This window comes from Neodiprion pinetum, chromosome 3 (genome assembly GCF_021155775.2).
Source record: "Neodiprion pinetum isolate iyNeoPine1 chromosome 3, iyNeoPine1.2, whole genome shotgun sequence".
NCBI classification, from domain to species: domain Eukaryota; kingdom Metazoa; phylum Arthropoda; class Insecta; order Hymenoptera; family Diprionidae; genus Neodiprion; species Neodiprion pinetum.
This window is the reverse complement of record NC_060234.1, coordinates 25251684-25267659: the sequence shown is the minus strand read 5'-3', so window position 1 is coordinate 25267659 and position 15976 is coordinate 25251684. Positions and strand designations below refer to the sequence as shown.

General features: G+C 39.7%; 1 protein-coding gene across 3 annotated transcripts in view; it reads right to left on the bottom strand.

Annotated features, from left to right (window-relative positions):
• LOC124213646 (TWiK family of potassium channels protein 7) overlaps positions 1 to 15976 on the bottom strand; it is a 259133-nt gene that overhangs the window by 207258 nt on the left and 35899 nt on the right. For 2 of the 3 annotated variants that reach the window (XM_046615127.2, XM_046615126.2), the window contains exon 2: positions 6245 to 6284. The exons of the other annotated variant lie outside the window; for it this stretch is intronic. The gene's annotated coding sequence lies outside the window, so the exon portion shown is untranslated. The remainder of the gene's footprint in view (positions 1 to 6244; positions 6285 to 15976) is intronic. 3 annotated transcript variants of the gene reach the window in all.

The window sequence follows — 15976 nt, the reverse complement described above, 5'->3', positions numbered from 1 at the left end:
GCAGTGCAATGCCGGCAGAGTTTAGAAAGGAACGTCCTGGGAGAGATAGGAGACGCCTTGATTTCAGAGAGAAGAGAAAATTCTCCATTTATCGGGAGAATGATAAATCGATTGACTGGTTGGATGAATCGGTTCTATAAAAGCTTTTTTCAATGAGCTTCTGAGAGCCTCTTTCACACATTCATGGCCAATGCCAGAGAGGCATTAATTTTGACCGAAAATCGAGGTCACGTGAGCGGACGATAAATTTCAGAACTGGGACTCGGTGGCTTCCTATCATTGGAATAGATACACGGCGCCAATGTAGAACTCGCGATTCAAGGAGCATCCAAGCCACGATTAACCGGTGTATTGTAATTAATGGGACAAGACCAAGTTGCGTTTTTATCAATTATCTAATTCCGAAACACATTCTAACGCGGAAAAACGTGGCACGTTTCACTTAAAGCTCCGCACAACGGCCTCCTTCTTCAAAAGTGAATGCAAAACCCACATGAATATTCAATTAATGTAATCCAACGGTGACGCTTGAGCTGGCTGATATTAGCTCGGTGCCTATGCGGCGAGGGTTGCAACAACAGTTCGTAATTTCTGAGCAAGGTTATCGGCATGTTACCTCTTTAGCAGCTACGGGTGACTCAGATCGACGAGCTTGCACACTCCCCGCAGGTTGTACACGGCGAAAATAATTTGAGCAGTAATTAAAACGGTTCGTATCGACAACATTGCGGATAACCGTACGATACTCCCAATCAACTGTGGCTAATTGTAAGCCGGCCAATCAAGCTCGGAGTGAAATTTCATCCAGCGCACTACGAGCTTCCGTTAAAATTCCGATAATATTGGCTCATTTTAGTTAGAATAGTTGAATTTCAATGCGCACGGCGGAGATGAGCGATATGCGGCGTAAGAGTCAATTTCTAACGGCAGTGTATCCGGCGAAATTCCCTAACTGTGAGAAAATTTCATCGTGGTTCTCGCAAAAGCTTTGTGGGAGGGTTGTCAACGAAAGTTCTCCCGCCCCCCGGTGCTTATTTTCACACCCGAAGTACCAGGAAAGCATAAAGGATAAAAGATAAAGGCTAAAGGATAAAGAGCGAGAGATAAAGGGCAAGGGATAAGGGGTTGAGAAGGTAAAGTGTAAAGTATAAATTTACGGAGGGTTAAAGGTAGCTGGGAATGAATTCTGGCAAAGTTGAAGGCCGCGTTGAAGGGCTGAGTACGAAATGAAACAGGCGGAAAAAATCAGCTGTCCTGAAAGGATCAGTCCCGAAACTTCCCACCCCGTTACCTTTATTTGGAAAAAGTAACAATTTTAGGCAAAAAAAAAAGAAAAAAAAAACAACTCAGACGCAATTTTGCCAATTTGAATGTACCAAATTTACCATCCAAATTCGTTTTGCACTTACAGCTGTTGACAGGAATAAAAAATTACACCTTCGAATAAGCTAGTATGGATTTCCTGTACGAAACGTTTCGAGACGGAACTTTTTACCGAGGGTGAAAGTGTTTCGTCTAAAGGACGTTTCGCCACATCTGCAACAGTCGATTCAATCAGCATCGGTTTAACGGCAGCCTCCGAAAGTAGCTGAACCCCTACGGGAATCGGAACCCGTTCCCGATTCGGTGCTCGTTCCTGCTCCTCGGAGTTCCTTGCACTACACGCCATTCATCCCCGTATATTCTATTTCAATTTTCAACCGTTCCGTTCGCAAGCGACTCGATAAAGCTGCTGCTCCTCTCCCGTATTGGGTTATGAGGAGACATTCACGGTTTTGTACGCTTTTAGATCCCATTCCAGGGGCATATCTATAGATATACATATACATTCACGTGTTCGGAAACGTGAAAATAAATAAAAGAAAATAGAAATGGAAAATCGCGCGAAGTGTTGGCGAAAAATTTCATCTTTCGAATTTTTCCCTACAACCGATGTTTCGACGAAAACGGAACATGTTTGCTTGAAATATTTGAAACTCGATGTGTTCATACTGCTGAGTGACGACAAATGAGGCAAGTGAGGGGTACTACAATTTGATCTCTGAAGGAAGAGGCGCAAAATACAACCATCTTACTGTCTAATTATCAATTACAAACAACAGCCTGCGATTTTCTATAAGAAAAAAACGAAAGAAGGTTTGGTATTGAGTAATATATGTGTATAGAATTTGTGAAATGGTGCGACGAAACAAAATTTCAAGTGTAATTTCTCAAGATCAATAGAACTCTGTACTATAACGAGTTTATTTCTTCGACAGATTAAAAATTCCAGTCTTATTTTCGATACTTCCCAACTTTTCCATGCTTTAGTAAATTCCCTGAGTTTTCTAGGTTTTCCAGGTTTTCCCTGAAATGCAAATGCAGTACGGAGTTTTAGAGGGTCTTTAGCATGTTCTGGATTTATTTTTACGGTACCAGCGTTAGTGGCTAATTAAAATAGAATGTTATCATATCCGCATAATGTGCTTTCCTACTTTTCACTTTCCCAAAGACATTTAAGAGAAATTGGGGAGGGTTAACAACAGTTGCGAATGACGGATCCCGGAAAGGGTCGGTAACAAAAAAAGGCTGAGCGAACTGCCGTTTGCGTTAGTCGAGAGCGTTGAGGAGCCAGCGGAAACTGTAACAGGGTAGACGGCGGAGAATGAGCAAATTTCGTTGACCCTCGCCGTACCTTCCCGAAGTAAAAAGGGACGTGGAATTTTAAATGATGAAACTCCATTACACCGACACGCTTTAATTTTGCATTGCTGTTCCTAGGGCGAGCTCTGCAGGCATGTTTCACGAGGTGCGTGCGGGCTCTTTTATGTCCGGCACTATTTCTCAACTGCCACAAAAAAGACTTTTGCACTCAAAATTTGTTTCCGGAAACAAACAATTCGCTGAACCAGAAAACTCAACTCTTGATATATACACCCCGAAAGAATTTTTTTGCAACAGCTAGACTTTCGTAAGTAAACATTTCCTGCTGGGGTGAAGATTTTTGCTTTCTCTTTAGTGACGTAAAAACTTTTCGATTCGGCGAAATATTTTCACCGTGTCGGAAACGATTTTTGATACCGTAGTTTGAGAAATATTTCTATCAGCCTGAAACATCGAAACGATTATCAACAACTTTCCGAAGAATATTATTTGAAAAAAGTGATCAAATTTTGTTAAGCGGTATTCTTAATTCAGTAAACGAGATGATATTCTTGACAATTTTTACCGCCCTCCAACTTTTCTCCGGATTCAAGACGTTCGCGTTTCAATCCACCACTATTAATTGGATTAAAACAGCTTGTCGAAAAGTTCAACGAATTCCTTTCTGTACCCTGTGGTATTATACATCGTTCAAAGTTTTGAAGTATAAGTTTTAATCGTTGGAGAAGAAAGTGAATGAATTCCAACAAAAAATTACAAAGTTGAGGTAACGAATGCACAAAATTCTTCAGGAAACTGGCACAAGTCAGTCGTGAGTTTTGCCGCATAAGAAGAATAGAGAATTACGTTTTATACAATACCAAAAGTACACAGCACACAAAAGTAAGTTGCTGAGATTCGATTGTTCCAGCGTTTAATCAACCCAAAGAGTGTATAATTAATTTAATTTTCCGGTCTGTGGATAATTGTATTCAATAACAATAACGTATTTCTTTTTCAATCGCAAGTTCGAGTCCTCTTATATAATCAGGCAGAAATAATTTGTTGACTTAATCAGATATGCTGATCAAATATAACGACATTTTTTTTTCTCTGTTAAAAAACGTCATGCGATTCAACGAAAGAGTTAAACTTGTAAAAAATTTAACACTAAAATTATCTGATCCAGCGAATGATTTTTTCCGAGCATATTAAAAATCCAGTTTTAGTTGCCTATCTGCTCGAGTTGATTGCTGAATTTTACAAAAAGCTCAGAGCTCGTTCAGTTTTCAAATTTCTTTCGATCTGGTTTGCTTCAGTTACATTTTGCAGGCCTTTGCTTCACGATCCTTGATTCACAACCCTGATACTCTACGTTCCAGTGCAAAATCCAGAATCTTCTGGAGGTTTACGTTACTTGCGGTAAAGCAAATCCCGGGTCAAGTCGGTTAATTTCGAAGGTAAAACAATGCTGTTGATACAAACGTCAGATTTGTCCGATACAATTGTAGTTTGAGCGGAGTTCACATTATCCATCCCTGTACTAATATCATTATCCCTTTAGCCCCCAGAGTCCTTTGTCCCTCCACAATCCGTTCTCGGGTTTCATTCCCGATTCCTCGTCTGAGAGCGGGGTTTAAGTTCCCCATTTAAAAAGTTATGAAAGTGCTTAAATTTTAATCGTTTGGCGACGAAACTTGAAGTAAAGAAATCAAACTAATAGGATACAACAAAGTTCCGAATGTTCGGAAACCCGACGGCTCCAAGTTCCAAGATGCAAAATTCCGAAAAATAGAGTTTCGATAAAATTAAATTCCATGAGTCAAAATATATCCACACAGCGTAGTTTGCTCCACGAGTGGGTGTAAGAAATAAAACAAACCGAAAATCAGAATGATCAAAATTCCGAACGTAAAATATCGAAAATCCAAAACAACGAAAGCTCAAAGTGATGAATTTTCACCAAGCTAGAAATTCACGGAACTGAAAATCTTCGATCATTCAAAATTTAGATGTGTCAGATTTTTAGGTTTTCTCATTTTCGCACTGTCGGAACTTTAACTTGTCGGATTTATACCCTTCCGGCACTTTGTCCTTACGGAACTTTGCCCTTTCGGAAGTTTGAGCGTCGGATTTCGGTCCATTCGAAACTTTGATGTTTCGTCAAAGTTTGATTTCTTTACCTCAAGTTTCGCCAGCAAATATTCGGAATTTGGCGCTTTCGGAACTTTTCAAATTCGGAATTTCAACCCCACCCCCTCGTCTGCGGATTCCTAGAATTTCAGGAACACATCGACACACACGAGTTCGTTCCCTCCGGTATCCGAGTATCGGGGGTCGGCAGGTAGGCAGAAGATCGGGTAGAACCGAACGGTCGGTTCATCGATTGGTGATCTCCGAAAGGCGGCCGGAAATTGTAACAATCGCGACCCCTTTCAGCCCGCAGGAAGTCATATAGTCATACATTTTGGGGGCTTGAATTATTCCGTCGACTGGAAGAGCCCGCCGCGTTGCAGGCCAACGGTGAATAACGCGGCTGCAGAAGCCGGATCGAAAAATGGTGGAGGAGATTTTTGCTGACGAATGGGGCGAACTTTCATACTTTTCGATACCGTTCTGACTGCCAATTCAGACGCGGCTCACACACGCGCTCGATGAATACGTGACTTCGAGTCATTGGCAGAGCTCCAGTGCAGTTTTATCGAGCGGATATAACGCGGCGAAACGGCCGATGGTGTAACGTTCGTTGTTTCGGATATAATCAGCCGGAAATTAGCGCAATAAAGGTGGATTTGCAGATTCCATATCACGCGAGGAAACCGACCAAATATACGTACCCACGCCCGTGGACAAACGTTGGGGGCTAAACTCCGATGAGGTAGAACCGTAGACTGGCGAAGGTTTAGATTGAGCCCGCTAGCTTTTCGAATTATTGACCCAATACCGGGCCGCACGTCCATCCTCGTGCTTAACCCGCGCATCCATACCCTTCGTTCGGGATTTAATAGATTTAGGGTATTCGGAGGCAGTGTCATGTTTATTTACCAAGTAGGATCTACGGCGCATGACGTGAAACCAGCAACCGCTTTGATTGACGAAAAGTTACAGTTGAGAACCGTCATGAAGAACGGAAGAAACGATTTGTGGTGCATTCGAATCATCGTTTGGCTGTATAAGTGATTGGGGTTGTACTCTTGGCTGTTTCAATGGTCGTAATCTTGAGAAAAACATTCGAAATGGTCACTGTGACAGGCGTTCACGTATAACTGGTGGTGTTATCATCGATGAACATATTTGAATAGTGCTTTTCCGAAGGCGCCGACTATGGTGAACAAAAGTTTCTCCTTCCAAATTATGGAATTGACCTGTGCTCGTGATCGGTTGAAAATATCAAGTTTTTAATGAGGGAGGTCATTAAACCGTGAAAGAAGTCCTAGGACATAGCTGTGAAGTCACTTAAAGTCACTTGAATTTACGTGAGGTCTTTTGAAGGCAGGCGTACGCCAAAGTTCAGCAATATTTACTCCCGCAGTAGTCAAAAAAGACGACAACAATCAAAATATGGGTAAGGATTTGTAGATGAATAAAATTGAAATGTTGAAGGACAATAAGAAGGACTTACGTATCTCACGTTTCTCGTTCACGGCCCGGAGATTGAAAATCTGAAAAAAGGTGAAAAATTTTCTTGGTAAAAAAGCACTCAGAATCAGTGAAGTAAGAGCAATATTCGTGAATCCGTGTTGAATTCCGTATTCTCGACCGGCGTGCACCCGTAGAGTTGAATCGCCTTGGGGCGTGATAAATACTTATTCCTAATCCAGAGTGAAAAAAAATATGATCACCGGATCTGCGAAGGTGCGAGAATAGCGAAATAGTATATTGTGTAAAAAGAAGGCAAACTCGGTCTTTTCAGGCTGAGTGGAAGTTTGCAAGATGAGTCGTGGGTGAACACGCGTACGAGATGAAGGTGAATGTTGCAAATCCGCGAGGCGAAAAGACCGCTGCCTCCTTTTCTCACACGATTCTTTATACGACAAGAGTACGTTACGCGTTTTTTCACGAAGCACAAAATTGAGGTTAGGGTCGTGTAACGTCACATTTGTTAGCGACAGCGCATGCGCGCAGTACTAAAAAGACTACTTTTCACTCCTAGGACTTGAAAGTGGTATTTTCAGTACTCCGCGCATGCGCATTCGCAGACTCACTCGAACTTCATAGAAAACACGAATGGCGAAACGTATAAAGCTTTCTCCTGTACATAGATTTATTTTTTCTCTATTCCATTTATCCCATGCGACGATTTATAGGTTCCTTGCAATTCAAGGAAAAAACTTGATCAAGCAGCTTATATCGGGGCTTGTTGTAAGCCGCATCCGATTCTCGTCGTACGTATTATACCTGAGACTCATTTCTTATCTCAATTAATCCATCCGTGAGATGTACAATGTGGTATAATAAATGTGCGAAAAACGTACAAGTGGATCCCTAAAATCTTCACGGTGTAACCAGAATTTCGAGTTACTCTTTCAGCGCAGACCCGTGAGAAAAATACAATGCTGAGAAGAGGCGTGTCCAAATTACTCTCAATTACGACTCCACTCGGAAATGTCTAACAATTTTATGCGGCGAAAACAACTTAAACAGAATGTGGAAAGATCAATTATCGTCGAGCGGTTCCGGGCTTTTCAAACATTAATTTCTTCCACAATTTCTGAAATCTTTGACTCAAGAATCGATTCTTCAACTCCGATCGCCCTTTCAACGTCGCTTGTAAATTGAATCGTGAATACCAAATGAATTGCATTCCAAGTCAACTGTTCGATTCCTTCGGCATTGTTCCTTTGAGACGAACTGCAATTAATATAGAATAAAATTGAATAAAAAAAGTATGAGAGGCTAGAATATGAATAACTCGTTCAATATAAAATGAATTTATCTGAAATAAATCCTGATCATAATGTTTTCAGGGGATTTCAGGGATACACTGTCTAGTTTCAGATGTAATGTGCAAAAACGCATTGACCCGACAGATCCATTGATTCTCATCAAATATTTTCATCCAGCTGTATTATAATTTCAGAAATCAAGTGACATAGAAGATATTCTCAAAGAAAATGATCTGTCGGGTAAACGATATTACTGAGATAAAATTAAGAAAGCGTTTCATGAACGTTACTCCGCAGAAAAAAAGTGCTGGTATTTATACTCGCTGTTAGCAGAATTGAGTCGGTTTGAATACCGGTTTGAATTCCCCTGTATTCCGTTAAAAATGTTTTATACAACTCTAAGGGTAAAAAACTTTCTACGTACGTGAATACTGGGTAGCATTGAGGATTTTGTCGAGCCAAAGGGCATGTAATTTTCATGACGGAAATATTCATTTTACATAACACAAGTTTGGTTTACGTGTCTTTTTTTGGCCGCGTTCCCTACGTAAAGTAACCGTTTTTGCGAGAGTACAAAAAACAAGTATTTTTACGTCCTAGGATTAAAAAGTACTCTTCTTTGTACTTGGATTGATAAAAAAAATTGCAAATTAACATTTATTTTTGTAACATAAGTATCGTGGGTACCATGGAGGTAAAAAAGGTTTTTTTCACTACGCAGATTTGCAATATCCACATAAGTAAAAAGATCTATATTTCTTGTATACCGTGAGTCGAATCATATCAAAGGTCAGCGAATGTATTCGCCGCGTGATGACATAAATAACCATCGATTCAAATTACAGCTACAGTAATTTTGGCTGTCGGAATATCGTAACGCTGAAGTTGCAAATACAATAATAAAATTTACCTCATGGAAACAAAAAAAAAAACAATTTTCTCTCGTTTGGGACTTGCATGTTAATTCTACTTTCAAAATTACTTCTGCTTGGATTTTTTTCATTTTGTTTTTCTTTTGTTCGTTCATTTTTATCTTGATAAAAATTGCGGGTGATTGTTCGCCGCGAATTCGACATTCAATTATAATAACCAACAGACTGTATCAAACTTTTAAATACGAACTAGTGATCTCGATGTGGACGAAAATCACCCATTGATCCGTTTATCGCTTGGCACGTTGTTCGAATACTGCTGGCAATTTTTCCACCGAATATTGTCGATAACGCTGAATCACTGGCGATGGACGATGTGCACTGAATTGTTTTTTTGTTATTCTCTCTTCCTTCCGGTTTGTTTCAGTTTTCAGTTTTCATTTTTTTCACCAATGCAGGATGTTATTCGCTATGCAGCGTATTGAAATTTAAAACGAGTTGCGACACCGTTGTGTGGCGCATTTCGTTATTTTCGCCCGTGTTAAACGTGTTGTTAAACCTGCAGCGGCGTGGAAAGATCCGGTTGAAAAAAAAAGTGCAATGAAAATTTCAATCAGAAAAAGAGGTCACGTAATAGGACGGGCAGATTTCGATTGCAAATTTTCAACACACTCTTGGGCTAAAATAGAGAAGTTTTATTTTTCTGAAAATCTTCTCAAAACATTTCCTAGTGATTATCCAACGAAGCATCACTGAATGAATGAATTTTATTTCAGGTCAAAATAAGGATGCTCAACGCTTGAACACGAGTCTCCTTATATTCGTGTGTGACTGGGTTGAATTTTTTTTTTTTTGTCTCAATCAGCCAGTCCTAGTGAGCGACTTCTTCCAGCTGTCAGGAAATATTTACGAACGGAAATTTATTATCGAAAACAGCTCGACATCTCTCTGCACGACGGGTAGAATATGGAATTACAAGCATTCAAGTGACGGGCATCGGACGATCAACGTTTACACAAAAAATGGTACGTAGGTTCGGAGGGATTATAGTACGGGACAGCATAAAACGAACGTCAAATATCGATACCAGTATCAATCGACGTCACTGCCCAAAAAGGACTGCCCGTCACGGTAATAACTTTTCCCCGTGGCTGTTGAGGTCAGGGATAATGGAACGGAGCGAGCCCTTCTGACATTCCTTCGCATGTTTGGGAACGATCCCTGCCCCGCGTTCATCGGCTGTCGAGACTTGATGACTTTTTTCGTCGAGAATCTGTCCGGATTTTGGGTGGCTTTGCGATCTGTTGTACCGGAATGAACAGGCGTGGGAAGTTTAGCGAAGCGAGCGGCCACCCTGTCGGCTCTTTCCAGGTCATCCCCCGACGGCAGGTAGTAGTGGCCGCGAAATCTCTCGAGAATCCCGTACTCGACGCCTCGTTTCAGTGCAGCTTTCACCTGATCATTTTTCAATTATTGAACCGTCGTAGGACCCGTTAAGGATGGACGCCGGTGAAAGTTTGACGTTGTTTGTGAAATAACTAAAAAAGATGCGATCGAATACTCCTTCTAAAAAAATTTAACTTAGGGTAGTATGTTTAATGTAAATATTTTTTCAAATACCCACGATTATGAACAAGAAATGTTATTTTCCGACCAAAAAATTGTTAAAATAATTTTATATAAAACTCTTGGGACTGAAAATCTAGCCACTAGCTCGAATTGATAGACAAGTTTTAAAGATTGTGTCAAAATCTCAAGTCAATCGGATAAAAATTAACCGAGGAATCTACGCCACCGGTTTGAGAACGTGGTCGTTCGCTACTTATGTCTGCCATGCCGTCATCTTGTTTTTAATTTCAGTGAAAAAAAAATCTAAAATATTCTTGAAACTATAAATAACAAAGCCTTCAACCTCAAATTGCTTTAAGTGTTTTCATTTTATTTGAAAAGAAATCCTAAAATTAGGTATGATTTTAGACCATCCAAATTGTACCTCCACCCCTCACTCATGTACTTGTGATAGAAAATTTTCAGCGCATCGCTTCCAAAAATTCCTTGCGCATACACTTTCATCGCAGAAGATAGAAATTTTTTTCGGAACACATACTACCATAATCTAGATTTTGCTGGAGGGAATTTCTATTCACATCTTTTCCAGTAATTTCAAAAACGAAAAACTCGATATCATCAAAATTTCACCGGAGTCCCTCCCTCAATTAATTTCATTCACCGGGGTTTTCGCCACTCGAGACAAGAAAAGCCGACGGTCTCACACGCCGAGTCGCATACTTTCAAATGCAATATTGACCCTCAAAGCGCTTGGGAAACATAATAATTTCTGTTACTTTTGAGCTCCCCTAGGCTGCGTGCCGATCGTTTCGATTCACGGCCCCAGAAGCGTCGATTTTAAGCCCGTGACCGATCGGTTCTACGATATTATAAGAAACGAAATTTATCGAGTGGATGAAAAGCGGTGAATGAAAAAAAAAAATCACCTTCGCGACACGAAAACTGAGCGAACAGGAATTCTTACTTGAGGTTTTATGCGACCCTGGGGTAAATCCGAGGCGAGTGTTATGTAGTCAACGATTTTACCAGAAGTCGAGCCTCTCGTCTCCCGGAGATTTTGAATCGCTGCGATGACGAGTGCCGCGATTTTGATCGGCCTTGTTGGCTTCGCTTTCTTTGGATTTGTCTTTTGCCTCGTCATTTTTCGTCCTGTCTAACCAGATCGATCAGGTTCCAGTGTCGATCATCAGCCCCGCCCAAAGCGCGTCGTTAAATTTTACTTTCCTGGTCTATCAGAGGTGCGACCATTCAACCGAACACCGTAATTTATCATCCGTCATGGCTGGCTGTTTGCAGATGGTGACAGTTTCTTGTTCGCGTTGGCATGCCGTTGACTTTTTCTTCCCTGCCACAAATCACTCGCGGCCAACTCGACGATGAACAATTTTTAAATTTCGGTCTATCGGGGAGAAAATTGAGACACGTCGGAGTAAATTCGACGTCCCTGCAGTGTGATGTTCTACGTAGGTATGTGAAAAACCTGATCCCTGGTTTTACACGGAGCGTTAGGAAATCTTCAACTTCAACCGATGTTCAATTCGTGCGATTTAACCCGCTCCCTGCACTGCATGCAGTAAAAGTTTCTTCCTAGATAAGTATCCGGCGAGTTTTACGTTGGATTACGTTGGACGGGACGGATAGTTTCCTATTTGACTATTCAACCGTGGAGTTTGTGCGATAAAGAAAAAAAAAAAGGAATGCAAAAAAATAAGCAAATAAAAATAAAAAAATTGCTGCAAAGACAACGCTGCTCAGGATTATCGGCGAGTGAATCGATACGGAGTGTATTATAAACGATTCCCTTTACACTTCTCTGCAGTAATTCACTTCCTTCCTGATCTTAAGGAACGATACGACCGTCTAGTCTGTCTCTTTGAGACCCCAGACGGTCCGTCGCCGTTCGCCACCTACAAGTAGAAGGATATTGCATTCCTCTGATGGGATGCTGTACGGACACAGTAGCCATGGCGACAGACCGTGGCTGCATCGCCTGTAATTGCGCGATATTTTCATATCACTGGTGCGCTGGCCTGAAATCATGTCATATGAATCTCGAGAGCCTTTGATCTACGTTCTATGTAAACGTCCTTCGAGACATATAAAATTAAACGCGGCATATCAGCTTATTTTGCAAGTATGAAACTTTTTCATCCAAAGATCACACTTTTTCACCACCAATATACAATATTGAAATGACAATAACGTCGAACATTCGATATTTCGCTACCCAGTTATCGATTTTTCAAACTGGTAACAGAGCTCATGCAAAACATTTTTCTCCATGCTGTAATGGATTAAGATATTATATTAGGGTGTCCCGAGAGTAGAAAGATTTTGATTCTTCATGCTTCTAACCCTCAAGACTTGAGGTTTGTCAGAAAAAAAAAACATCCTTTCTAATTATAACAGCCAATTAACGTCTATGATGAACTTTTTCGAAGAAAGAATTTGAGACCATGGAGATTGTGTTTTAAATTAAGAGGAACAAAATTTAATTCATTTTTTTTTTTTTTAACATTATTACTTTTATAACAAAATATAAGGTCCTGTTACACCCGCACAAAATTTCGGAACAAGCAAGAAATGTAAGGGTCAAGGCCTTATCGAGTTCACATGGAATGTGTCGTATATTTTTACATTGATAATCACTCGATGCTGTCGGTACGAGTTTTCACGTTTTACCCAGCTTCGTAAACGGCATATTGTAGCTTCATAGCATTTAACGGCTACGTTATGTATAATGGCTCTTTTGTGCGGATTTCTATCGCAGTTCATTAGTTCCATAAATGTAGGTAGAGAATTTTATTTTTCAAGCGTGGAAAACACCTTCCATACCTCTAAATCCTGTTGTAAATTTTTCTCTCCGAATTATGCTACACAATATTTGCACTGTAATTGGAAAATAAAATCCATGACATGCGGAAGGAAAATGGATATTCCACCGCTGACGCGGAAAGCCCCGTAAGTCTACCTCGAACCTTTTCTATATTAGATATTCAAACAGGAACACCTTCAACCTCTGCAGATACATGCGAGTTAATACGACTTGATTTTCAAAGGGTCCTGAATTTCTTTGCATGTCATTTTTGAAAAATTGAAAAAGGTTTCAAAGACTTAATTATTTTGCTCACATATTTTTCGCAAAATTACGTTAACGACAAAAATGATTTCTTCTGAAAAAATAATACCAGTATGATATGGGAGATTCTTTCTAAACTGGGCAGATTTTTACAAAGTGTTTCTAGAAATTTTCAAATATTTCTCATATCATAATGCTACCTAAGAAAATTTTTCATCGATTGTTTTACATTTTTTGCACCAACCATTTCGTACGTTTTTTAAACACCGTGAGTTTATAAAAAAAATATGACAATGTTTGAGCCATTTTTGGCAAAAAAATGGTACAACAGTTAATTTCCTTTCACAAATATTGATTTTGTCAAATAACAGCTTTGCATTCTTTCTAAATTTTGTTCAGTGAAATGTCACTTTTTTGTAGTGAAAAAAAAAAAATTTGCGATGCTCTCTAATTCTTTGGAGAAAAAGTTCTACATTTTCTGGACAGAAGTGAGAATTCACTAAAGAAAATTTAAAGAGGCTCTCTAATTTTTTGAATATTCCTTCTAAATGTTTTGTGGTAAAATCTCACTCTCACCGAATTAAAAGAGTTATTTACCGTCATCAAAATCATACCAGATTTTCCTTGAATCATTAAAAAATGTCGATAACATTTATGAACCCATCAGCTTTCCATGGTTCAGGGATAAAACAACAAAACGAATTCGTGATCTCTTGAACAAGTAATTAACCCTACAAATTGTACGAAGACATGCAAGTTATGATATCTTTTCATTGTCAATTACACGAGTTTGAGTAGGAAGCTGAATTACAAGTGAAGTTCAAAAGGCATTAGCCAGTATGGCTGATTGCGAACACACGGCAAGCTAGTTTCAGAAGCCGAGTGTATGACTTCTATAGTCGACTCACACACTCGCGGGTTTGTTAATATCATACGATGGAAATGAATCAAATTATTCAAGAACTTCCGCGTTTACGAACCTCAAAGTGATGCTTGCGCGCACGTTCGTATGTGACGCAGTAAGCCTCTGAGTTATGGGACGCGCTACGATCCCACTATAAATTTCAGATGCAAATAATCCAACTCACTCATTTCGCTCTCTTCCGGTTGCGGGAAATGACGTTGCAGAAAACATTGCGAGCGATCCTTGACTACCTTTTTTCTCGCGATAACCGAAAAATACAGTTCTGGATAATAATTGAAAATGAACGAGTTTGTTTCACTGTACCATAATTTCTTGTAACTATTGAGACAATTTGATGTTATCGAAGCAATAAACCGATGTTACGTCTTCGTCATCTGAAACATGTACTTAAAACTAAAGGAACAGATTTAGTATGGCAATAACCAGAAAATATCGTACTAACCGTAAGAATCACATTAAACAATTTATTTGTGCCACATTTTCATTCGATTTCAACAATATTTTAACTATTATTGCAAGGATTCAAATTTTTAACAGAATTTTCTACCAACTTTAACGAAATGAAATTGTTCTGAGTGCAATATTACGACTGAATTTATGCACAACGTACGTGCACTTTTACTGCACCGTATCGCAGTCGCGACGATATGGGTGGCACCGCGAAAAACAAACCCTCAAAATATAGCGCAATAACAAGCTGCACTCAATCCACAGCTCACTCACGTCTCGCGAGTATCTTTTATCCATCCGCATTCTCTCGTAGTTCGCGTTAATAAATTCACACGAAGACCGCAAAAGGAAGTTTTTCTCTGCTAAAGCAATTTATTTTCTCACGCAAAATTGTTCCTCAGCTTTTAAATGCAATGTTTTTTGGGGCGTGATTGAAATTGCGAATTTAAAAAGTTCCCCAGGCGCTTAATTCCGAACTATTACTCGCGAAACTTGAAGTAAATTCGAAACTTTGATGTTTCGTCAAAGTTTCATTTCTTTACTTTAACTTTCGCCACTAAAGAATTTGGAATTTGGCGCTTTCGGAACTTTTCAAATTCGAAATTCCAACCCCGCCCTTGTTTTTTTTTTTTTTTTTTTTATATCATACGGTTTTCTATCTTATTTTTCTATACGATTTAGAATCCTCATAAAACACACAACGCGAGCCTTGTTTATGCTGATGTGTCAGAAATGTGTTCTTTATTCAGCATAAATCCACCGAGATTTATTAAAACCATTAAAACCTCTATCGAAATTAGAATTTCAATTTATTCTCTTTAAATTATTTGGTTGGTGACTTGGTTCAAAGTTTGGCAAATAGAAAGATATCAAATCCTTAGTTTTCAATCAACGAAATTCCACACGTTCCACTTTCAATTATTCAGTGACGGTGCCACCTCAAACGCCCGTCGTAGTAAAATTTTTCCCTGTTGCTAGGGGCAGCGAAATGGTCAGCCTAGCATCGTTCCTCCTATTCCCTCTGGGGCTGTAAACTCCGAACCAGATTCTGTCGAGATACACGAGGGAATGGTGAAAGGAAATAGATTCAAATTTCTCCGTGAATGTACGTATATTGTGTATACATTGCGATTACCATTTCATGAAGAAGACCGAGCTTTCGAATATAAATATAATACATTCGTTGAAAAACCGCGTTATGCCGTTTTCAGTAAGCTCTAAACTTACAAAAGAACGAAGCTCTACATATCCTCCGGAATAGCTGGTGACTAGAGGTTTAATCGTGCGTGGAGAAGAGAAGTAAAATCGGTGCACCAGCTTCCAATAACGGGAGTATACGTATAACACACATACTTCTTTTGACATTCATTTTCACCCGGTTCGCTTAAAGCACGACTAACAATAAGTGCTTCAGCGAGCAGAAAATTTAGCAGGTCTCTTTGCAAAATTCTCCATATTCGAATGGACCCGTAATTCCGTAACGTTCTGCCGTCCGTCGGAAAAAAAAAAAAAAAAAAAAAAAAAATTGCCCGACTCTCGGATCAGAGCTTTAGGTACTTTCTTCGACCGTCTA